Here is a 27,905-nt window from a genome sequence, read left to right as displayed (position 1 = left end):
TGGGTTCTTAACAAGGATGTCTACATGACTTGACTAATCCTAAAGCAGTAAGTAGCCAATATGTTAATGTACAGAACAAATCGATTTTATGTATGTATATATATGAGGAAGAAGAGCTTTGCTCGAATCATAAAACAGTATTTCTTTCCTTCCCTTCTTATTAATACTTTGCATGTGCCACATCCTCGCATGGTTGCTTTGTTTTTGTTGGGGTTTTTTTACGTTTGGGGGGGGGTTAATTGTATATATATATACGAGGGGAAATCAAAAATTATTCGCACTTTCGCCATAGGATATCTTTATTATCATCACACTGCCTTGTGCGCATGCGTGCTTATAGTGTACTATTGTGGTCACGTGATCAAAGTTTGAGCCTGATCGCATCATTTTTCTTGCTGGCTTTATAGTGTAAACATGGCCGCGGCACAAGAAATGTGCACCAAAGAAGAACAAAGAGCAGTGATCCGAGAGATAGTAATGATGAACCGGTTCACTACTACCATCTCTCGAGCTTGCTGAATCTTCTCGTCAGTGATAGAGGTTGACGGGCATTCTGCTCCCTCTTCGTGCATCACGTTTGTCCAGCCACTTTTAAACTTCTCGATCTTCAGTCATACACATTTCTACCCTGTATTGTGCTAAGAGCCTTGCGGCCAGAGAAATCGGATCACTGCACTTTGTCCTTCATTGGTGCACATTGCTAGTGGAACGGCCATTTTTACATGTAAAACGAGAAAGAAAAATGGCACGATCAGGCTCAAACTTCGATCAAGTGACCACAATAGTACCAGCATACGCACACACTCACTCACACACCCATAGACACACATGCCCACACACGCAGGCGAACTAACACACATACAGAGACAAACAATGAGAGACAGTGGCACAAGGAGCGAGACACACACACACACCTATACACATGTCCACACACACACATTCCCACTGCGTCTACGTACACAAACCTACACACACACACATACACACAGTCACATATACACACCCACCCATTCAGACTGCCTCTCAGACACCTCCTCACTGACCATCCCCATCTACGCACTATTGCACAAACACAAAACTACACAAAAACAACCATGCCTGTTACCCTAGATGCTGATCTCTTTAACAGACATATCGATCACGCACACGTACACATATAAACAGTGAATACCACACACACCACAAATGCGTACACACACACACACACACATTTATTTACTGCCACACCTACTCAAACACAGGGTATCACACATACCACTACCACCATACGCAAACACACATCCAGTTACAGCAACACACGCTACCATATATATATATAAACACACACAAACATGCCATCATACACGCTCGCGCGCATAGACACTCACACATACACACAGATACCACCTTTCTTTACACTCTCCTGTCTTAGAAAGCACTTTCTCTTGTCCATCTACTTCCCGTCATTCTGAAATATAACTACATGTAGATTGTTGGCGATTTTGTTCCCCCGTGTGCCTTTTCTCTTGGACTCTCCTCTGTTTCCTGTTTCTGTAAAAGAACTTTGCTCGAAACGTAAAGCACCCTTTCTTTCCTTCCTCAGCGTCCTATTAATACCTTGCATGTAGCACGTCCTCGCGTTGTTGTTTTTTCTTGTGTTCTTCCGTTTTTTTTTGTATTAATTATGTATGTGTGTGTATGTCTACATATATATATATATATATATAATATATATATATATATATATATATATATATATATATATTATATATATATATATATATATACGACGGGCTTCTTTTAGTTTCCGTCAACCTAATCCCTTCAAAATAATTGTTTTCAGCAGTGCCGCTCTGAGAGGAATATTTACGTCCTTGCTTTCTATAGTGGCTTAATACGACATGCCTCAGCAGAAAATTTGATATCTGTTGTTTGGAGCTTAGAGGGATAGCTACAAGAACGTTTCAGTATTATTTGACCTCATTAGCACAATATATTTTTGCGTAGCCCCATGATTAGGCACAAAATATATGTCGACATAGGGAAAGTACACATAAAAGTTTTGGGCAGTAATTGTTTTTCTAATTAAAAAGTAAAATAAGTAACGCTATAGTGGCTGTGTGGAAAGTAGCTTGCTTACCAACCACATGGTTCCGGGTTCAGTCCCGCTGCGTGGCATCTTGGGCAAGCGTCTTCTACTATAGCCTCGGGCTGACCAAAGCCTTGTGAGAGGATTTGGTAGACGGAAACTGAAAGAAGCCCGTCGTATATATGTATATATATATATATATATGTGTGTGTGTGTGTGTGTGTGTGTGTGTGTGTTTTTGTCCCCCTAGCATTGCTTGACAACCGATGGTGGTGTGTTTATGTCCTCCGTCACTTAGCGCTTCGGCAAAAGAGACCGATTGAATAAGTACTTGAATAAGTACAAAGAATAAGTCCTGGTGTCGATTTGCTCGACTAAAGGCTTGCTCCAGCATGGCCGCAGTCAAATGACTGAAACAAGTAAAAAGAGTAAAGAGTATATGTGTCTTTGTTTATACGTATGCGTGCATATGCTTGTATTTAAGTGTGTATGACTGTGTATGATCGTGTTCCAAAGTGTCTGTGAATATGTTACATATAGATTGCTGTTTGGTATACACAATTTTCTGTAATAACTGCTGATATTCAAAGTACGTCAATCTTGTACCATTACATACAACCAAATATTGAACCGCGAGCCATAAAACCGTGATTAACATTGATGTTGTAGTGCAAGAGTTAATATTACAAAATTCAACTTATCTTTTAATGCATTTGTTTTGGGGATTTTTTTTGTATTTTGCTTTTTTGTTTGTTTTTCTTTTTCGTTATTCAATACGTATTTTATCTAATATAAACTGTAGTTATTATAGTTAATATCACCATAGCGATGTTGACTGAATCGACTAATCAATAATTATTTTGCTTTGAAATTTCGAAACCAGCGATTGAAATTACTGGTCGACATGATTGTTCGCATTGCAACACATTAAATTTATTTTCCCCTTTATTTATTTATTTTTTTTCATTTATATCATGTCTCGTCAACAGGTATTTTGTATAAGAACAGAATCATTCCGCAGCTGGAGATGGTGAAGTCTTTATATCTATGTACATTTTCACGTCAATTTTCGCTCTAACAGTGATGTTATATTAGGTGTTGTAATTTTTCATGGCTGTAGTAAATTGTCTTGTGAGCCATATGCTGTCATTGCTGTTTAGAGCTAGATCAGTCCTGGCTGCAAGCCTATGATAGAGGCATTGCAGCTATGAGCATTCTAGGCGTATTATCGAATTTGTTGGAAATGGTTTAAGAGAAATTTTCCTTCTTTATGTGTTTCCATAGGAACACACCAAGGGCAGTGAATACGAGTGCATATCTGTATGTACATAGAGACTGCATACATACATCTATGCCTATGCATCCATGCCCATCCTTGTACAGACGCATGCAGATATGTAACAGCATTTGAACAATGTATACATCCAGGCATGTATATGTATGTATATCGATGTGTTTTGTATAAGTGAGCATGGTAGTTTGTGATTGCATTATTTCTCCTCCTATCCACACCCTAAAACAGTTCAGCCTCCAACTGAACAACACAAATTACATGCCATGTCTTGATAGAAAAATTAATTTCAGTAAACGATTTACCATTTCACTGCACAAAACTCATTGACCATAAAAATATGAACAGGTCGATTAAATCAACCCCAGTGCTCAACTGATACTCATTTTATCTACCTCGAAATTTTGAAAGGCAAAACCGACCACCAAGTCGGAATTTGAGCGCAGAACCTGAAGACAGAATGAATGCCGCTAAAGATTTTGCCCGGCGTGCTAACAATTCTACCAACTCGCCGCCTTTTCCAAGTAGAAAAAAATATTGAAATCAAAACAAGCAAGAACATTCTACGTAGCCCCCTTTTAAACGATTCCCATGACAAGATGCTTTGTCGGTCTCGTTCCAATATTCAAGCCAATACCGTTTTGCTAGTCCCAAATCAAAATACCTCCAGAATATTTGTTTTATAATGTGTGTATGCGTCTTATCATTATATTATATCATATTGTAATTTGTGAGTGTTTAACGTATGCGCATGTGTGTTTATTAAGGAACAGTAAGATTTTATAAAATTCTATGATATTATATATTTATTATGTGTATGTGTGTGGGTGTGTATATATATATAGGAGTGGCTGTGTGCTAAGTAGCTTGTTTACCAACCACATGGTTCCGGGTTCAGTCCCACTGCGCGGCACCTTGTGCAAGTGTCTTCAATTATAGTCTCAGGCCGACCAAAGCCTTGTGAGTGGATTTGGTAGACGGAAACTGAAAGAAGCCCGTCGTATATATGTGTGTGTGTGTGTGTGTGTATGTGTGTATGTGTGTGTTTGTGGGTATGTGATTGTCCCCCACCATCGCTTGAAAACCGATGTTGGTGTGTTCATGTCCCCGTAACTTAGCGGTTCGGCAAAAGAGACCGATAGAATAAGTACCAAGCTTAAAAAGAATAAGTACTGGAGTCGATTTGTTCGACTAAAGGCGGTGCTCCAGCATGGCCGCAGTCAAATGACTGAAACAAGTAAAAGAGTATACAGGAGATAGAGATAGAGAGAGAGGGGGCGGGGAGAGCTATATACACAGATAATGAGTGCAAAGTAGGTTTTTTAAAGATCAGGCGCCTATATATTCTCTGAAACTAGCTTATGTAATTCCGAAAGATTAATTAATTGAAGAAATAAATGAATAAGTAAGTAAGTAAATAAATAAATAAATAAATAAGTAAATAAATAAATAAATAAATGAATAAATAAATAAATGAATCTAATGTAGTCGACCTTTTCTCACATTGATTGGCAGAATGCACTTAATAAATATTCTACACCCAGAGGAAAACCAAGGAAAAGATGTCATCTTATGTCTATAAATTAAATTTGTTAAACCAACCGAAAAGTGAAATTGAATCTAAAAAGCGTGATTTGAAATAAGTGTTATATTTGACGGCTCGGTTAACTTAATTAGGAAATAATTTAAATGTCTAATTATAATTACCTAACTATCCTTTCTTTCGTGTTTTTTTTATGATTTTAAACATCTATGTGAAACATCATAAGTCCTCATATTGTAAGTCACTCGCCATTTATATTTATTTGTAAGTAGTTAATACATACGACAACCAGTGCATATATTTTGAATCTATTATCTCGTAGAAAGTATCATTGGGAAAATTTCGAGCGCCAGGACTAAGCTTAATTAGTAAGTTACTTATACACTACGTTTGCTTTGAAGTTAATTATAAGACTAACCTTAGCTAACCTTAGCTTGTGAATATTTGTAAGACTTGGCTTATAGTTGCATGTGAGAATAATATACTAAATACATCCATCCCACCGGTTAACCTTGTATCCGTCTAGCGCGCTTGGATCATAAAAGTTATGATAAAGATATGCAGCCAAGAGAAGAGAGTTCAACAAAATAAAGTTTGCAAGTGATCGATCCACTTGAAATAACGGGAAAATCTTCACATAGTATCTGCCTAGTGTGCTTGGATCACAAAACTTACGGTATGATATGCACCCATTTTTGTCGTTAGTTCACAAAACATTGCTATGGGTGTAGAGTTCCGATCTTCTGAACATAACTAATTTCATGAAGTACCACAATATGAACAACATCAAACTACCCAATGGGATTTGAACGCAGAATGTGTGATAATGTGACAAATTATTTTTGTCCCCTATGCACAATTTAATTCAGAGATATGTGGAAAAAATTATGACAATTACTTTTGATTCCCTGTTGAATCTGTCAATAAAAAGTTGGTGAATTATTGTGAGTTATAAGATATTGATGTGGAATGTCTTTTTCCATGTGAAAATATATTGTGAAACTATGTTTTTTCTTCTTTTCCTATATTTAAGTTTTATAAGTTATTTAGACTTTTTTTTTATCAATCAAATAAAATAAAGTGAGGTTATTTATCTTAAAATCTATCTGAAGTGATATAACCAGTCTGCAAATACAGAAGAAAAAATGACAGTTCTTGCTTTAATACTTTTGTGTACACGTCGTGTCATTGCGGTAGTTTATCAGTATTCGGGAGATTGTTAATCTTCAGACGTTAGAGATGTTTGCATATTAAATCTATTCTAAAGTCTCGATAAGCTTTATGCACACTTTTATACGAACGCCAATACATCAGCATATGTATGTGTATACCTATGCATGTGTGTATGCGTGCAGATGTGTTTGCGTGCGTGTATGTATATATAATGTCTGTATATTTGTGGTTGTGTGTATGTGTATATTTATATTTTTACAAATATGCACCACCAATACACAGACTAAAAAATGTATATAATTTCTATAGAAAAATACGATTTATCTTAGATGCACAAATGTTGTCATGTTTATTTGCCACTTCTTAAACTATAAAAGGTATTAAAATAATGCTTCAGAATCAATATGAAAAATAATCGTTTCTTTATATTTGCTTTATTTGATGTATGGAAAATGTATTTTCTGATCATAATAAATGTACTTTTCAAAAACCTGTTGGAAACAATAGAAATTCGATAACAAATCTTCTTATAAAGTTGGTAACAACTAAGAACCATTATCTTTTCGATGCTTCCTAATATTGATTTCTTATAAAAGACACACATTTACAAGGTAAACACGGTTATGTTACACCCATATGTTTAGACGTAGAAGTATTCCTGCTACAAACAGATTTGAATTATTATTTAGTCACAATCAGATAGCGTGATTGAGCAAACATTCCAATGGTATACGAGCCGTGACTATTTATTGCACTGAAAGGTGCGAGAGAAGATTTGGCTGTTATTTCAGAAGGATCAATCAATTGGAAACTTAGTTTCCTTTTGACTTCATAAAATGAACTCTTCTTTCTTGGTTCATATCTGTACAATGTTTTATGATCCAGGCACGCTAGACAGATACAAGGTTAACCAGTGGCATGGATAAATTTAGTATATTAATCCTACAGGTAACTAGAAGTCAAATTTAGTCCTAGAAGTATTCAAAACCAAAGTGAATACTATAGTCCTATAGTTAACTACAAACTAAGATTAGTCATACTTAACTATACACTAAACACAGTCTATAAGTAACTTACCTGATGCTCAAAATTTTGTCCAAAATTTCAATAAAGAATATTGACTCTCCATATACTCCGATAAACATTAGTATAAGACATTAATATTTTATTGCAGAGGAAACATATAGATTATGGTGATATTAAAACGAATTTATTCAACTAACTAATAGATAAATATGTTAGAAATGTTCAACCTTGTTTTATCTCTTTAGTATAATCGACTATAAATGTATGAATGTATGTGTGTATGCAAGAGAGGAAAGGAGACTGGAAACGACACAGAGAGATTATATGCCGATATTTTTTGTCGCCGTTTTCAAGCCTATCCAGGCTCATGAGCCCGTTTTCCAGGTTTCTGTGGCGCACGTGTTCCCCCCAGCTGGACGGGACGCCAGTCCATCGCAGCGTTACTCAAGAAGCAGGAAGAGAGAGAAAGTTGTGGCGAAAGAGTACAACAGGGGTCGCCACCATCCCCTGCCGGAGCCTCGTGGAGCTTTTAGGTGTTTTCGCTCAATAAACACACACATCGCCCGGTCTGGGAATCGATACCGCGATCCTCCGACCACTAGTCTGCTGCCCTAACCACTGGGCCACTGCGCCTCTACTATATACCGATATTATTAGACGTGTATTATATAAGTTGTAGAGCACAATATTTCAGCACAAAACATGTAAGTAGCTCAAAATAACAGCTCACTTTCAAATATTTTTGCTTTTTTTTTTTTCAATATTTACAAAGTAGTTTCTGTCTCTTGCAAAGGTCAAATAACCAAATCTTCGTCAGAAGACGATCATAACGAAACTGCATTGTATCTCTTCCAACAATCAACGGATATCGATAAGCAAGTGAGAGCCAGACGCCAACGTTCTAGATGTGAGAATGAATGTATTGTTTTACGTTGGCAACGCCAAGATTTCTTACATTCTGGCATGGTGTTACAGCCTCGTCTGTTGCGTTAGATTTTCTTATTGAATTACTTCAACAGAACAAAACGAAAAACATTTTTACCTTTGAAAGTTGATTATGAAGCCAAAACCTGGAGAAAGAATCAACTAAACTATATTTTTCCCGTCAGTAGCATTATAACAGATAGTACCAAGTCTATGAATACAAAACAAAGTTGTTTTTTTTTCTTTCTAATTCATCTTTTCTAATGCCAATTTAATTTCAGCTTTCGTTAAGTTTTGAATATTTATGAAATAGACGGTAGGGAGATGCAGAGATATTTTTAAGCCACACAGAACAATTATATAAATGTTGTACATACATGGGGAGTGCATGGAGTTCTGTGTATGTGAGAGGGAGAATAGAAGGAAAGAGGGAGGGGGACAGCGGGAGAGAGAGAGAGGAAGGGAAGGAGAGAGGGAGAGAGTTGTATTTATGGTATACCAGAATATGTCAGAACAACTGTATTGTTCAATCGACCTTGTTGTTGACTGTACATATCAATGAATTTAGGAGACACATACACACACGCTGAATTATACACAGATACATATGTATCTATTCGTATGTCAACCCAAGCGTGTTTCAGAAACTTAGAAGCAAAACGGAAATTGGATAGTTGTCGTCAGTTAACTGAGAACGTCAAAATTTCAACTGTTGTTTAGCTCACTAAATCTAAACTGTTTCGTTATCCCCACTGTTTCGTTGACAAAATATAATATTTATGCTTTCTATGCAACGATCTTTAAAATGTGGAGTATATATGCCATCTAAATATGGCTAACCACTAAGAGTGAATGTTACTGTAGCTTGTAGCCCCAGGAGACCTCTCTTGCAAATACCGATAGGGCACAGAAAGTGTGTCAATAGCCAGCTGGAGAAGATGTTCTCCTGGGGCTACAAGCTATAGTAACATCCACCCTTAGTGGTTAGCCATATTTAGATGGCAAATATACTTCACATTGTCGTGCAGTTACTGTCTATACCTCGTTCAGAGATTTATTATTGATCTTTAAAATACCGTTATCTTAAAATATTAGAATGTAATACCCGAACATCCATAATATGTCGTTGTAATAGATGAAGTAGATCGAAGTTTTAAAGTTAAGTACGGATTACCTAACGATATTTGTTTGTATTCAGTACTTGCTTAACTTAGTTGTGACGTTGTTTACGGAAGAGTGGCATCGACAATCGTTTCTTGGTATGAGTAGCGCAAGTATGTGTCTCTGTGTATGTTTTTGTGCGTGTGCGTGCGTGCGTATGTGTGTATGTGTATATGTGTGTATGTGTCAGTCATCTCTAAGTCAAGATGAGCTTGTCGCCTTTAGAGGATGCTTTCTGCTTTTATGGTGTATGCTCGTGGAATCAGTGCAAATTTGAAGTCTAATATCTCGGTTGTATCTGGATGATGCCTGGTGAGGAGAGATTAGAGAAAAATCTGCGTAAAAGTGGATGTTGTTGAACGTAATGCTAAAATGTTAATCGATGAATTGAATGAATCTAATGCTAGATAGTAGTAGTTAGCCGTTGAATTACGAATTGCGCAAGGTTTACATCTTTCATGGTATTTCTCCTCGTTAGTTTCGTTGACCTGGACGTAAAGCAGCTGAATTCTGCATGCTTATATATGGCAGTCAATTTCGGGGCGCTTCTATCCTGCGCAAAACGATGAACACTTTTCTTTCTTCCTTACTACTTTCTCATATTCCCACGTATCACCCCCTAGACATTTTGTTCAAGTCTTCTCATTCAGAATTCAGCAATCAACTACGAGTCGTTCGTTTATTCCAACCTTTCCATAACTTATCAATATTTATTTTGACCTCACAAGTTTCAAAAATTCCACAAAATTTAATGGCATTAATCATCAATTTTTTTCGTTAAACGAAAACAGTAATTATGTAACTGGCACATGACCAAAAGTCTCTTTAATAAGCTTCAATTTGTGAAAATAAGACTAGTTAACACTTCACCTCATTCCTCAGCTAGATCTACAGTTCAACTATCAATCATAAACTCGATTTATTTTTCTCATGAAGATTTTAATTAAAATCATTAGATCTATCCTCACTTCACATAATCCATTACAAATCCTTGCAAAATATATACGGAAATGAAAGTCTGGTGCCGATACTTCTGTTGCTAATTTCAAAAGATTTTTTCTAGTTAGCTAAATATCACTAAGTGCACGCATTAACTTATAGAAAAATATTTATCTTTGACTTTAAATACAATTAGATTTTTGCGTTTAATCGCTATGTATTAACCAAATGAAAATGACAGCTTTGTAAACTTTTTAAGTTCTCACACACATATAATAAGTTTTCAGTAGAAATTCGTAGTACACACATGAATACATATATACTTACAAAGAATATTGACCCCATAGCATCAACCCCGTAGTATCGAACCCATAATATCGACCCCAGTGTTCACCTTTAACTTATTTTATCCATTCCGAAAAGATGAAAGGCAAATTCGACTTATGGTAAATTTGAACTCTGAACGTAAAGACGGACGATAAACCGCTAAGCATTTTGCCCGGTATTGTAACGATTCTGCCAGCCCTAAGTATTATAAATATTATTGGTAGTTATTTATTGGGCGTTCTTGAAGGCTTGCATTGACTAAAAAAACGCAATAATGAAACCAACCCAATCATAGTCATCAACGGGAGTTCCAGAAAAATTAATGTAATTTTTCGATTACTTTAATATAACGTTTTCCAAAATTTCAAAACAATTTGCCTTACAACTGGCGGAGTTTCTTTTCACTGTTTATTCTGAGAATTAAGCAGTGTCAATGGTTGAGAAAGTTTTTCATTCAGTGGTACTAAAACTGAATGGAGGAATGAAGGACGTTAATTTCAAACCAGAAACTAACCCGAATACTTGCAACGCACTGAGGTATAATAAACCAAGTCAAGGCCCAAGAAGCTGAATTAAATAGAACGGTGAATTAGGGTTCATATGCACGAAGCCAGAAAGCTACCGTAGGGCACACATACTACAAAATATCACGTTTGACGTTCTGCGAATTCTACCAAATCTACAGACCTGCTTGTTACATTATTGCATTAGCCCAGGAAATATGAAAATTTAAATTAGCCTCGGTGGGAATTTAATTCAGTGAAAATGCGCCACATATTCATCGATTCAATTTCCAAAAGCGGAACACTTGGGAATTCCTTATTTCCAGTATCATAAGTATAACTTCCACAAGAGCAAGAGAGTTAGCGATTTGTGCTTCATATTTCTACATATCGAAACAATACTTTTGGCATGGCGAAACTATTGCATGTGATATAAATAATTTTCTTCAATTTACATTTGAAAATTCTGCATTATCTCCAAAGATTCAATAATTCCAATCATTTTATTCAAAATTGCAATATATCAGTCTCTATCTGTCTTTATTTATGTCTATATTTATATACTCACGCACACACAATGTATATATATATATATATATATATATATATATATATATAGAAACACCCGTATATATTCATATAAATGTATGTGTGCATGTGTGTATGTACATACATAGATACAGAGACAGTCAGAGCGAACGAATAACGGGTGGATAGATATATGATGACGTGTGCGTATGTTTTTATTTATACATGCATCTTTAGACATACGTGTGTATATATACATATGTGCATATATGAATACAAATATATATATATATATATATATATATATATATATATATATATATGATATGTATTTATATGTATATACATATACGTACATGGATTGTGTGTGAAAATATATATACACACAAACAAGATATGTAGACATATACGTGTGTGTGTGTGTGTGTATAATATTTTTTTTTATATTTATAGTTTTGCGCCAGCAAACAACCATCATCCCCAGCAAAACTTATTCGATAACAATATTCAGATATCTAATTTCATTTTTATTTTACAGCTCCATCCACATCTGAGTAAATATACTTTTACCTACCGCCGAAAAATTTCTGTTCAAATAACATAATTCAGAAAAAAGGTAAATAAGGCAAATAAATGTACTCAGAATCGTTTTTGACACACACAAAAACATATAAGTGTATTACACACTCTATAAAATATCTAGAAGAAAGCACTAAGTACATTAAACAAAATCCACTTACGTTAGTTTTTACGTTGTTTGTAAATGTGCTCTCTCTCTCTCTCTCTCTCTCTCTCTCTCTCTCTCTCTCTCTCTCTCTCTCTGTTAGAGTCTTACGAATATTAACAGATTTAAAAAGATATTCTAATGTTAGTAAGAATATGCACCAAAACCCCTCACTGTACTTAAAGGTAACAGATCAATAGCGAAGCCATAGAAATAATACGGGAATTATAAATATCATTATAGACAAAAAATATAAGTGTTGCTGTTGCTGTTGTTGGTGTTGTTGTTGTTGTTTAATTGTCTGCTCCACTCAACGACACACGAGTAACTAATTGTTCAGGTTTTCCTATCTCTAATCGTATTGTTTAAGCTCCGCTAATACTAGTTCTTGTGTCTTTTGAGTACGTGTGTGTGTGTGTGTGTCTGTATGTGTGTATGTGTGTGTATGTGTGTGTGTGTGTGTGTGTGCAAGTGAGTGCAGAAAGAGAGGAGAAGGGGAGGAATACAGGGGTAGGAATTGAGGGGAGCAGGAGGAGGAGGAGGAGGAGGAGGAAGAAGAAGAAGAAGAAGAAGAAGAAGAAGAAGAAGAAGAAGAAGAAGAAGATGATGATGATGATGATGAAGAAGAAGAATTTGTTTACATGCCCTTACAAAGTACAATGGCGAAGTTCTTAGTTTGTTTCAACATTTGTACGCTATCTTAACTAATCCTCTAGAACTGGCGGTAATATTCTCTTGTGGAATAGCCAAAGAATCTATAAGTGTGTCTGACGAACGTAACGTAATCGTGAGAGAAGACAATCCAATCTATCAACGAAAAATGACAATGCAATGCAAAGAGAAATTTAATATGGCTTGGCGAAATATATGCCTATACTGTCACAGATGGTGGACATGATATGCTTAGAATCTGTTAATGAATCCGCATTGGAAAATATCTAGGTTAATTGAACGAGTTAAGTGGAGTGTAACTAAACAAAAAATTATTGGTTCTCCTATACGAATGTCTTAATATATATTTTTATTCATTGCATGTTTTAATGAATATATATATATGTAAATTTATATTTATATATTCATAGGAAAATGTGTACATATATTTGTATTCGTATAAATATGTAAATGAAAGTGTGCATTGATATATATATACACTGTATTCGAATATATATGTCAATGAAAGTGGCCATGTATATATGTGCGTGTGTATTCATAGATGTACGTACATTTACGTATATGAATATATATGACTTGCTTAAAAGCTGTCCGATAGGACGGCTTTTAATCTAGCTTCCGTGGAGGGCTACTCATTAGGCCTTGGGCCCAACAATGATACATCATGCATTGAATACATATTAAATTTCAGTAAACTTGAACGAAATTCTTTTTTACTCAAAGCATAGGGCCCAAAATTTAGAGGGAGGAGGCCAGTCAGTTAAATCGACTCCACTATGCAACTGGTACTCAATTTATCGGCCCTGAAAGGATGAAAGGCAAAGTCGACCTCGGCGGAATTTGGAAAAGACAGACGAAATACCGCTACGCATTTCGCGGGGCGTGCTCACGTTTCTGCCCGCTCAGTCTGCATTTGCGTATGTATCCTTGTTTGTTCATATAACCTATGTAACTATCCGTCTGTATGTTGATCCTCCAAACACATGCGCACAAACAAACAAAAAGGAACGCAGTGTCAGTAACGGACAGAGTCAAAACTATTGAAAAAGTTGCAAGACGCAACGAAAATTTTAGAAAAATAAAAGGGAAATAGGTGGAAATTTATAAGGCACCAAAAGAGAATGATTCCCCTGACCCCCGACACAACGGAATATGCTTCAACACACGAACTCACATAAATAATCTTGCAAACCAAAGTCCAAAAACTAAATATAAATATATATACATACATACATACATACATACATACATACATACATACATACATACATACATAAGGATGCAAACAAAGAAATAAACCTGGTCCGACAGCTGTTTCAGAAGGTCCCCAGAAACGGCTGTCGGACCTGTAACGATACCATCTATTCAGTCTTTGTACTCAGTGTAATTTTCTCTGTTAATATATAAATATTTATAGATTTATACATGAATATTCATCGTCTGAACATTTTCAGTCTTTGTTTCCTCTCTCTTTACATGTATATATGTATGTATGTATATTTTATATGTGGAGCCCAAGCAGTTTTATTTGTTTACTTGCATCTTTATCACTATACATGGTCCCACCGCATTTCTCAGTAAAGTTTGAAAGTTCAAATCATTTGTGCGTTACTAAGTTTTTTTCTATATTGAGTAACTCTGGATATCAGCTGCTGAGTCTCTCTCTCTCTCTCTCTCTTCTCTCTCTCTCTCTCTCTCTCTCTCTCTGTATTTCTAACTCTCTCTCCCTCTCTCTCTCTGTATTTCTAACTCTCTCTCTCCCTCTCTCTCTCTCTCTGTCTCTCTCTGTCTGTCTGTCTGTATGTCTGTCTCTCTCTCTCTCTCTCTCTCTCTCTCTCTCTCTCTTCTCTCTCTCTCTCTATATATATATATATATATATATATATATATATATATATATATATATATATATATAATATATATATATATATATATATATATACATATATACATATATATATATGAACATATATATAATTAAACGGAGAAAAAGACAAAAATGCAACTCTAGTACGTAGTATATATATATATATATATATATACATATACAATTATATAAATATAAATATAGTAAGGGCACTAATGCGTAGTACCATATGCGAGAAGTAGACGCCAAAAGGCTCTTTACCTATATGATAAAACCTTATAAAGATTTTACCTCCTTGATTATAAGATATATATATATGTATATATATATACATGCATATATATATATCACCTTGATCACCTAGACCGACCTCTCCGCCAGGCGTCCATTTCACAACGCTGGTCACATCACGCTGTCTACTCTTCTCTGGATCGCACCTTCCAAATCTACGTGGTCCCAATCGCCCTCCTAAAATCGTAACTACACCGTCATTGAGGCCTTCCGAGTGGTCGTTTCCGCCGTCGCGAATACCACTCGACAGCAGCGCGGGTCCACCGAATATCGGTGAGCCGAGTGACGTATCCAGCCTATCTAAACTTGCAGCGTGTATATTCTACGAAGACATCCCTCACGCCAGACTTCTGTCTGCTGACGTCGCTACTGATGTTCTGTCTCAACGAAATTCCATGCATTGACCTTTCCATGGCTCTTTGAGCCGTTAGCAATCTCTGCTCTTCTCTCTTTGTAGTAGCACATGTTTCACTACCATATAACATTGCAGGTAGAGCAGTGCTACTGATGAGCTTGATGCGGGTGGTCCTGTCCAACATATATATATATATATATATAATGTAGGATAACATTTTTTCGAAAAAAATTCTATCGATGGCCAGCATATTAAAAAATACTTTTAAAGGTTAAATTATAAACAACTTATAAATAAGGGCAAACGAAAAAATTTCTAGTGCCAAATATGCCGAAAATTGGACATATTGTCCATTTACCATATAATTTGTTCCCCAGTACGCACGCTACTCGAAAAAAGGCCGACAGAAATCTCTAAAAAATTCCATTATTACCATATCGGACCGATTTCAGGGTTAGTTCAAAAAGAACCCTCCCTTCGTCAACGATACATGTGGCAAAGAAGTAAATGAGATACTTACTCATACCCATGGAAGAAGGGAGGGCTCTTATGAGCTAACCCTGAAATCTGTCCGATATGGAATTAATGAAATTTTTTAGAGAATTCTGTCGGCCTTTTTTCGAGTAGCGTGTGTACTGGGGAAAAAAATTATATGGTAAATGTCCAATTTTCGGCATATTTGGCATTAGAAATTTTTTCGTTTGCCCTTATTTATAAGTTGTATATATATACATATATTTATATATCTGTGAGTGTGTGTGTTCATATATGTATATGTCGTAATATGTTGCAGAAAATGTCTCAAGTAAAAACACTTCTCCTTATAGAAAACGCACTGTAAACGCACTGTAAACGCACTGTCTGGTTATGAATGACGTCATAGGAGCCTAGGACGTATACGTTTCTGCATCATTATATACTGTCACTTTGGCTTTCATTTCAGTTCTTAAACTGCGGCCATGCTGGGGCACCACCTAGACACACAAACACACGTACATGCACACACACACATAAACTTGTATACACACACGCATACATGTATTTGAGTCGCACGACAAATAATTATTTAGTATTCCAAGCGTATTCCTTTACATCCGCAGTGAGCATCGAGAGGTGGTCTGATTCGCATGTCAGACTGAATTCAACTCGGTTGAACTGCAGTGGTGGAGAGGTCATTGAGTACAATACTAAAAACAAGTCAAAACAAGATTATATGTTCATAAACTAAATGGTTTAGGAACAAACTCTCCTGTTTTGTTTTGTTTTATCTATTTCCCCCTCTCACTCTCTCCATGTAAATATATATATATATGTGAAATATCTTTATATCTATTTTATAGAAACATATGCATGCAAAAGCATGCAAGCACTCACATTCACATGCACACCTACAGACACACACACTCACACAAACACACACACATACATACATATGCATGTGTGTGCGCCCATGATATTGGCTAAGATCCAATTCAAATGATACTTCTTTATCTTTTTGCATCCAAAGTGTCACATATCGCATAGTAATTCAATAAAACGAAGTGCAAATTTCAGTTTATTTCGTATTTGCATTCTTATTTAATTCTACTTATATATACTTTTTCAATTTTCTGATTAAATATTTACCTTTTCTCTTGATAAACGCATTTCTCCATTTAACTAGACAAATATATAGTTTTCCTTTTTTTTCTTCTGAGAAAATTTTATCGTTTTGTTTAAATATTCAACTCCTTTTCTTCATACATATTTTGTTTGCCATGAACAAACTAATTGCAATTTGCTGAATGTGAATATATGGTTTCTCAATTTTCTGAAGAAATCTTAAGTTAATTTTCTAAGGTCAACTACTTCACAAAATATAATAAATATGTATTTAAACATCTAGAGAAGTTAGAGACTATCAAGCAGCTATTTTATGAACTGCCATTTTATAAAGGTCAGCGTACAGAAGCGATTCTAAGTTTCCACAAGCAAACTAGGATTTTAAAATACAGATAAATTTAAGTTTATCATAAAATATTTATTTGCATAATTCGTTCTAGCTTAGAGAATTTACAACCATAACGGAGTATATCAAATTCCATGACGTTTATGAAGAGATATCAATAGCATTAACATTCTCATAGCGATTAATGTCTCAGTTACTCTATGTAAGGATTTTTTTTTTATCTTTTAAATAAGTAACATTGGATTTGAATACTTTGTTTGCTGTTTTTTTTTAATCAACGGAAATAGAAAAATAGTCTTGCTCTATTTTTACAATCGGCTACATGCAAATAAATCAAACAGATATAGAAGGAAAGAAAGAAAACAACGAAATAAAGAAGAAACGTAAGAAAGAAAGGAGAGAAATACAAAAAGATAGAAAGATGGACAAAATATGGCAGACAAGTGAGAATAAAATAAAGGAAAAGGAAACAGAAATGAAAGAAAGAGGGGAGATGAATAGAGAAATAGAGACTGAAAGTGTGTGTCATGAGTGACAGAAAATGAGTAAAGGCAAAACACTGTGCACAACTTTGAAAATTACTCGCATTTTCAAAAATTACAGACTTTTCGAGGAGAGAAGTGACATAATGAGGCAACTCGACGTAAATTGGCCCCATGTCAGCACACAAAGACAAAGTGCAATGCGTCTTGTATTTATTTTTATAATATATTATTCTCAGAATTGTATTTCTGTACCAACCAACATGATCAGACACTCTGTTGAAAGTTAAACATTTGCATTGTAACAGTCATTCTAGTCATTTCATAGTAGCGAAAACTATGAAGTTAATTTCAAATTTTTATTTACTAATGCATCAATGGTCAGGTAGCAGCGATGCGACAAATGTGACACATCATGACAATTTTGTTTGTTATCACATGACAGGGACTGGATTTTCTACGATGTTAATTGTTTATGAAATTTTAATTTATTTTTATCCACATGCCAATTGCTATACTTGTTGAATAATAACGATGCACTGAGCAATTATATAGAATTTACATCCCTAGCAAACAGCCAAATGTATGTAGTTAAGATTATTGTCCAGAACAGTTAAGGCTGCAAGCTGTCAGAATGGTTAGCACGCTGTACAATGCTTAACGGTGTTTCATCTGTCTCTGTACGTTTTAACTTCGAATTCCTCCATTTTCGATTATGCTTTTCATTTATTAGAGTCGATAAAATAAGTATCAGTCAAGCATTGGGGTCTATGTAATCTTCGAGCAATTTCTTCGAAGATTTCAAGCCCTGTGACTATAGTAGAAAGGATTATTTAAATCAATGCTTTTCGCAGTGGGTGGTACTGCTCCACTGAGGGACAGTAGTACTAGGAAACAGATAAGACAGTAGGAATAGGGAATAGAAGCTTCTATACAGTTCTTTTAGTGCTTCATCACTATTTAAATATTGACTTTTAAAGCATTTTAAAAGCAATGAAATTGTTTGCCACGTTCGCACCAACAACAATAACAACGGTCACATCTGCAATAATAATAATAGATTTCGAAATGTCGATAAACAAATAAATAAAAGCGAATATGTGCCACCAATAATAAAAGTATTCGTTATAACATTGTGGCATTGTGGTAAGTTATTCACATCAAACTAAACTATTCTGGCCTGATATTACATGTATATACGTAAAATAATGGATCAGGGAATTAGAATCGAAGCAAGAATCCACAAAATACGAGTAAAACATGAGCGGAGTGCGATAGTTAAAAAATTTGAGAAGTATTGATTTAGGGTTTTACAGATGAAGTGACTTTACTCCCAATAATACAGCGCAACTCAATATCAATGAAATGCACTGGCAATAACTTTACCTATTGAACATCATGTGGATAACATCTAAGAAATTCTTAATCTGTAAAATAAATTTGCTATTCAAAAAAAAAAAAGAAACACAGGAATGATCATGAAAGCGTTATCGACTGCAGAAGCAACCTATGACGTCATATTTCTTTCAGTCGGCAGTGTTATGCACCAACAGCTCACACAGGGTTGCTAAGGTTTATAGCTTCCTATATTTTTCATGCATATGCTACATTTCAAAAAGGCTCTGACACCGATTTCATTAAATTATGTCTTCCTATCAATGTTCCGAAAATATAGACCTTATTAAAATGCTTGCTCGCCTGCATACATATAGTTAAATCGAATAAGTGTAACGAGATTAAACTCAGAGAAGCTAAAGAATCTCCTACAAGGAAATTATTTCTAAAGGGAAAATACAAGAATATATTGAATATTCCTACTCTAAAGATATCTGGTTTTATTACGTAGAGTAGGAACAATAATAGGTACCAATATTTTGGTAACTCGCCAAAATATTTAATTTGTGTATATACTATTTCGTCTTTACATATAAATAATTTATATCCAGCAGACGTAATGTTTATATTTATGTTTGAAGCAGTTCGACTTTTCGAATAATCACAATCTTTAGCTTCTTTTTCCTCTGCGCATTTCTACTTGTAGTGTTTTCAGTGTTGTTACTTCTATAACAAATTAATAACTTCGCAGCTAATACCAACAACATCTCCGCTACCTGTCCTTAACCCCCCATAATAATCACTGTTATCAGTGCTAACAACACAGACCTTAAAATAAAACAACGCCACCATAGACATCATCGACACCACTACACTACAGCAATACTATCACTATCATCCGTGTCACTATTGCCACTAGCACACTTGCGGCACGATCATCATCATCATCATCATCATCACCACCACCACCACCATCATCATCATCATCATCATCATCATCATCACAACCATCAGCAACAATATTCTCATGAACACCACCTTTTGCAGCATGAAATTAGGATATCTGCCGCAAAAGAATACCCAACCGTCTTATTAAAAAGAAAAACACGTTGCATAATGTAGTCCTAGATACACTATATCTGATAAAGATGGGGTGATAATGACTGGAACGTCTTTGGTAAGAATAGGGGCTGATATGATACAAAACGACAACTATCAGCCGAAATACTTTCACCAACATTATCGCTTTCATTGTCTTTACCGAGTTAACACTGGATACACCTGGCCGTCTCAAGTCATACTACAAATCAATCAGTTAAAACCCTGCTAAATCAAAACTGACCTTCGAAAAAATAAAACAACTTTGCCATCACGAAAACCAATACCATATAGATCGGCGCAGGAGTGGCTGTGTGGTAAGTAGCTTGTTTACCAACCACATGGTTCCGGGTTCAGTCCCACTGCGTGGCACCTTGGGCAAGTGTCTTCTACTATAGTCTCGGGCCGACCAAAGCCTTGTGAGTGGATTTGGTAGACGGAAACTGAAAGAAGCCCGTCGTATATATGTATATATATATATATGCGTGTGTGTTTGTGCGTCTGTGTTTGTCCCCGTAGCATTGCTTGACAACCGATGCTGGTGTGTTTATGTCCCCGTTACTTAGCGGTTCGGCAAAAGAGACCGATAGAATAAGTACTGGGCTTACAAAAGAATAAGTCCCGGGGTCGAGTTGCTCGATTAAAGGCGGTGCTCCAGCATGGCCGCAGTCAAATGACTGAAACAAGTAAAAGAGTAAAGAGTAAGAGTATAGAAATCCCTACATTTCTTTAACCCTCAATGACTTCAGTCGTATTACTAACAATATCATCTGAAGCATCACTAGTATTTCCAGCGCCGTTGAATACAGGGTGCTGGCAGAATCGTTAGAACACAGGGCAAAATGCTTATCCTGCATTTCGTCTGTTAGTTTGTTCTGAGTTCAAATTTCGCCGAGGTCAATTTTGCCGTCCATCCTTTCGGATTCGATAAAACAAGTACGTATCGAGTAATAGGGTCGATCTAATCTTATTTCTTTATTGCCCACAAGAGGCTCAACATAGAGGGAACAAACAAGAACAGACAAAGGAATTAAGTCGATTACATCGACCCCAGTGCGTAACTGGTATTTAATTTAGCGGCCCCGAAGGGTGAAAGGCAAAGTCGGCCCCTGCAGAATTTGAACTCTGATCTTAAAGACAGACGAAATACCTATTTCTTTACTACCCACAAGGGGCTAAACACAGAGGGAACAAACAAGAACAGAGAAAGGAATTAAGTCGATTACATCGACCCCAGTGCGTGACTGGTATTTAATTTTCGACCCCGAAGGGTGAAAGGCAAAGTCGACCTCGGTGGAATTTGAACTCAGAACGTAGCGGCAGACGAAATACCGCTAAGAATTCGCCTGGCGTGCTAACGTTTCTGCCAGCTCGCCGCCTTTAGGGTCGATCTAATCTACTTACCTGAAGTTGCTGGCCTTGAGTCAAAATTTGAAACTAATATTTCCAAGGACATTACTACCACTAACACAATAATTCTCGTTAAAATTATAATAATTATCATTAATACGCTAAATATCAGTATACCACTAATTTCACCATTGGTATCTGCATCGTCAGTATAGGAACTATCGGAGTGAAGATTGTGACATGGAATGCAGACAAGAACTCTTTGTGGACAATGTCATGTAACGCACTGATGTTACTGCATTGTAGCAACAGCGAAGCTTTTCAAATATCTTAATATTGCTGCCAATTGCAAATACTGACACCGTTTCGCTTTATGTCCAACAACACCAAATATATTTTATTATTTTCTGTTCTTGTGATAAACAACTATATGTTAAAGTACTCTTTCACTCTTTTACTTGATTCAGTCATTTGACTGCGGCCATGCTGGAGCACCGCCTTTAGTCAAGCAAATCGACCCCAGGACTTATTCTTTGTAAGCCTAGTACTTATTCTATCGGATCTCTTTAGCCGAACCGCTAAGTTACGTGGACGTAAACACACCAGCATCGGTTGTCAAGCGGTGTTGGGGGAACAAACAAAGACACACAAATACACATACACGCACACACACACACACACATACACACACACACACACATATATATATATATATATATATATATATATATATATATATATATATATATATATATATATATATATATACATATATACGACTGGCTTCTTTCTGTTTCCGTCTACCAAATCCACTCACAAGGCTTTGGTCGGCCCGAAGCTATAGTAGAAGACACTTGCCCAAGGTGCCACGCAGTGGGACTGAACCCAGAACCATGTGGTTGGTAAGGAAGCTACTTACCACACAGCCACTCCTGCACCTAAGTAGTTAATAAATCGAATATAATTTATGGGACATGGCAAATAAAATTGCATTGGTAGAACTTTCGACATAATTTCCTGGTAAAAGCAACAGGTGGGACATAAGTCATACAAAGGGGAGATCTTGTTCAAGCTATGGCTTGTCGAAGGGACAAGGAGAGAGTTTGACATACGTCTATAAAGAGTGAAAGATACGTTCTGAATGACGTTGAGCCTGCAACTGACGATCAAATAGACGTGTTGAATTATCAGATACGTATAAATGTATGTACACATATATACGAGCACGCGCGTGCGTCTGCACACACACACGCACACACATATAAGCATAATCGGTCTGGATACAGAATAAACTAATAGTGGCAAACAAAAATGTAACGCTCTCAAGTGATGATTGTTTCCTGAATATCAAAAGAAACGTTTGCCTTGAAGCAAATACAAATTATATAAGTGGACATGTCCAAGTAATTTAGATAATTCGATTCCTTATTATCATTGATGATAATAATAATAATATCAATAATAATAATAATTTCTATTTATTCTAGCTTCATCTGAAAATTATAGAAATGATAACTATATTTACCTAGAGGTGAATAAGTAATAATATTACTCTACGAATTCTATTCCAAAAGATCTACTGATAACATAACACTATTTTTTTTTTTGTACATCAACACTAAATTGTCTTGATTCCGTGATAAAACTCAGGAAACACTTGTTAAAGCGATATCGATGAAAATATCTGGGAAATAATCTCCAGTTGTATAAAATACAACTTGGCATATCTATGTGATTAACTGACTTCCCTTTGGGTCAGCGTACAACAAACGACTCTCAAATCAAATTCTTCTTGCTTCTGGACCATTTCCAAGTAGGATCTCGTAAATTTTATCACGCGAAGTCGACTTATTTTGCCTCATCGAACACCAGTAAATTTCTACCAAACGTTTATTTTTCTGCATTAATCATTATTTTTGTCAGCTATTCCCCACAAAAGTTTTCCTCTTTACTCAACAAAAATTCTATTCAAGATATCTACACGATTTTCATTTTGTCTCCTTTTAATTTAATCTACTCCGATGCACAAGTATTTATTTCATAGCACCGTGGGTCACATTGAACAAAGCCATTCGGCTTAACACCTATTTCGCTTTTTCTTTTTTCATTTCATACTTTGTTCCCTCCCCACTTCTCTTCTAAACCCAACAGCAGAAACTGATCTGTGCTGACCACAGCATTTGCATATATTTACATACGTAAGAATTAAACGGAACTAAGTAAGTTTAATTCTGAGTCAGTAAGGTGCTGTTTCTTCCTCTGGTTGACATCTTAATGATTTATATAAGTGTGTCAAATTTAGGCATGAGGCTAGCAAACTTATGGGAAGGGTGCTAGTCAGTTACAGTGACTTCTGTATTTGCCTACATGTATCAACAACGAAAGAATGAAAACCAACGTTAACGACCGAGGGATATGAGCCGACAGAAGTACACTAAAATGATCATCCGACTGGTAGTGGTTTTATAGCAGAAACATTTAACTCTTGCTGCTAAAGTTTATTATATCCCACACGGGTACCATGGCACCACACAATAGGAAACCATAAAAATCGGAGTTGTTTAAATGTATATTTAAGTGTGTATGTATAATATATACGCAAATACATACACGCTTTATACACACACACACACACACACACACACACACAAACATTCTCACTGTAGTAAATCTGTGAATGTAACATAATATAGCACTGTAGTATATCTGGGAATATAACAACAGAACCTCTTCAAATCTAGGATCCAGGAAACCATTTTATCTCTAAAATAAGTTATTAATTTCCGTGAGGTGAAATATTTTCTGGTTATTTAAACAAAGGGTGATTTTTATGATGCAGTTCATTACTAGTTTACGAATGTGCAACAGTCAAGAGATATCTTTAGTATTGTTCAAGCCTAACATTTGTTGTGACATTTTTGGTTCTATTTTCGAGTTACTTGTTCAGCGAAACAAGATTGGCTACACCATATTGCACATTGCATTTGCGGCATGAGAGGCACATGACGACAAAGAAAAAACTTTCTTATGCATTCTTCTGCTATTCCCAGGCAAAATAGAAATGCATTGTATTAAGTAAGTTATCGAACAAATAGTGAAACATGATTACATCCAGCTCATTTTTGTACTTTGGTAGGACCTGCGAGCAAATATTCCACTTGATATGTTCTTCTCCTCTTCTTGGTCCTTCTTTTATTCTACCTGTTCCTCTTCCTTCTATTTCTTCTCTGCTTTCTCCTTCACTTTCTCCTTTCTTTCTTTCATTCATATTTTTTCTCTCCTCTTTCTATCTAGTGTTCCTTTTTCTCCTCTTATCCCTTATATAGTAACCACCTCAGTCTCACCCATGCACGAGCTCTATATATCTTCCCTTGAACTATTAACGATTTCCAAATATATGAGAGGAACGTCTCCGCGTGTAGACATCACTATGTCTACACATTATCATCTCTATGATGAAATGCTTTCTTCAGTTTTAAACCACAGCACAACAAAATTTAACTCTCAATTCGGCATACATTAAAAAAATTACGATACCAGTAATATAAAAGGTATTTAATAAATAACATCTGCTTACTTTCCTTACAAAAATATTCGAATTTTGACGAAGATAGAATCAATATAAATTTATTTTAAAATTAAAACTTTGAGCAAAAATTTATGAGTTTTTAACATGAAAATTATCGATTATTTCAATAGAATTTTACCAAAATAGAATATTAACTTTATCCTCTCACAGAAGAGAACAATTGATCATTGTGTTGCTAGTTACGCGTAACATTAATGGTACCATTGGCAGAATATTCAACGCTATTTTAATCTTCGAAGTATTTCGTTGTCGAGGTTAAAGAAGGAAACTTGCTTGTGTAATGAATAATAGGTGTTCACTATGGCAATTTAAGAAAATATTCATAACTTATAACGTACATCTACGTGTTCTCTATACAAGTAAATTTTAAAACTCTCTCTCTCTTTGTCTTTCTCTCTATCTTTCTCTCTCCCCCTCTCTCTCTCTCTCTCTCTCTCTCTCTCTCTCTCTCTCTGTCTCTCTCTCAGTATATCTTTGTAATGTTTGAACATAGGAACATATCGACATGTCCTTGCTGCATGGCAGTTGATATTTAAAGGCATGCTCACAAAACGATTGCCAGATCGAAAGCGCAGTATCCCAATTCCTTTTGAAGATGGGTAATATGGCCTTGTCATTAGTATGTTGCAATCACAATCACAAGTTCCTGGTTTCAATTCCCAGAATGGGCGGTACGTTGTGATCTTGAGCAAAACATTTCATTTAACGTTGTTCCAATCCACTTATCTGTAAATGACTAAAAGTATGTGTCCTATCCCTTAACATTAATGTTCAGGGCTTTAATATGAGGATGATGATGATGACGACAACGACGATGGTGATGAATGTGTATACATCCAAGTAGCCCAGTTCACCATGCTCTAATTAATACCATAGAAGAGGAACAAATCACTGCATGAAATAAGCGTGCATTAGCCCTTACTGTGCATAACGTGGTAGACTCCTGACTATGAGTTTTACTCTGAATATATGGCAAACACGTGCTTCCCTGGAGATCCAAGATATCCACATATTACATTAAACTTGTAATCCCATATATGGCACGTAGTATAATGGCTTAACGTAATATATAGAATACCCTTAAACAAGACAATTCCGACTTCTTGTCTGCCACGGTGGGAGCTACTATGCTGATGGAGATCTCATAAAGGGAGCGGTATCAAGGTTTCTAAGACATTTTTTCCTTCGCTGTCGGCTTCGGGGTAAGATTTTTTAAAGCGAAGTCTAAGTGAGTATACATCCTGCAAAAAAATATACGGGTAGGATATGCACAGAAATTCTGTCATAATAATCCACAATGTGTGTGTGTGCGTGAGAGAGAGAGAGAGAGTGTGTGTGTGTGTGTGTGTGTGTGTGTGTGTGTGTGTGTGTGTGTGTATTTTCAGTACCAATTTAGAAGTTGGCCAATGAAAACACGTTGGATTATCATCGGATTATGTGACAAAACTCAAGTTAATTATGGATGAATCGCTTCTATATTTAGCTGATTTCACTTCATTTTTTTTCGAGTACAGAATTATTTCCATTGGCATTCACGTTTTATGAATAATGAAATACTTGTATCTACATTCTAAGAAGAAAAGCAGATTTTAATGAAATTTTAGCAATAATTTCTCATCAAATTTAACCATTCTCTTATTATTTCTCCATTCTATTCCTATTTATATTCAACAGTTTTATTTCCAATATTTACTATTTCGGTACGTTTTCTATAAGTGGAAATTCCCTGAGGGATTATGATCTATTTAAGTAAGAAAGCGCGCCGCAATGATTAATTTTGAAATAGAATAGAAACACAATTCTTGTATTTCGTAAATAATTTATATTTAAATAAACAAAATAATATTTTTTTTTTCCAACTTTCTTGCAGGCTTCAGAAAAGAAGAGATACGTATCAAGACTTTCATCACTCTCCAAAAGATAGCAGTAATTGATGTCTACTCAATGTTAATACCAGTCTGCGAATTGAAACAATCATCTCACAATCGTAAGTTCAACACGAAGTACTAAACCACATACCTCTACATGTGGTTTTCGTTTCGCTCTCTTACTCTCTCTGTCTCTCCCCTCTTTATCGTTAGCCACTATATACATTTTTTTCTCGCCTTGTTTTTTTCTGTGTCCCTTTCTGTAGAAGAGCGTAGGCTCGAAACGTAAAAGACTTTTTCTATTCCTGAGCGTTATGCGAATACATCTGTTTGTTTTGTAAGACACCTGTCTTCGTCTTTGGTTTTTTTCGTAAACTCTCCCTATATATATATATATATATGTGGTGTGTATATATATACTTTGATACTTTGATACTTTGATAGGTTTCGGCCATTATTGGCCCAGGCCATGTCTAACTTAATAGCACCACCTGGTGAAGTCTTTCAAGTCAGAATTTGGGCACTATGGCCCACTCAAGTAGAGAGTTATTGTTTACAGAGACATATCCGGGTGTAGGGAGTTTATCCGGGATTTCTTGAAGGAATCTGTCCAAAGACTTCTTGAACCCTATAGGGTCAGTTTCTGTTTTAATGTGTTTTGGTGTAATGTTAAAGAGAGCGGGGCCAATTGAGGTGAAATAATTGTGCCGTATTGTTGTTATGAGATGAGAGTGCGATTTTTGTTTTGGGCGGATGGCACGGGGCCGAAGCCTTGGATGTACCTTAAAGGTGATGCCACCTTTATATATGTATATACATATAAAGAATAAAAAGGTTTTGACT

The 27,905-nt window shown here is 35.7% G+C and overlaps 1 protein-coding gene and 1 long non-coding RNA gene across 3 annotated transcripts in view; both read right to left on the bottom strand.

The window, feature by feature from the left end:
* Window positions 1-27,905, bottom strand: part of LOC115218291 (glutamate receptor ionotropic, NMDA 3A-like) — an 810,188-nt gene that overhangs the window by 643,944 nt on the left and 138,339 nt on the right. The gene's annotated exons all lie outside the window — the stretch shown is intronic.
* On the bottom strand, window positions 13,622-21,598 carry LOC118765807. The gene is made up of 2 exons (XR_005001687.1): window positions 21,545-21,598; window positions 13,622-13,708 (listed from the first exon to the last, which is right to left on the bottom strand). It is a non-coding gene; the product is annotated as an uncharacterized LOC118765807 (long non-coding RNA).

This window comes from Octopus sinensis, linkage group LG13, assembly GCF_006345805.1.
Source record: "Octopus sinensis linkage group LG13, ASM634580v1, whole genome shotgun sequence".
Classification (NCBI taxonomy): domain Eukaryota; kingdom Metazoa; phylum Mollusca; class Cephalopoda; order Octopoda; family Octopodidae; genus Octopus; species Octopus sinensis.
Note: the sequence above shows the minus strand (reverse complement) of the source record. Positions and strands in the feature narration are given on the sequence as shown.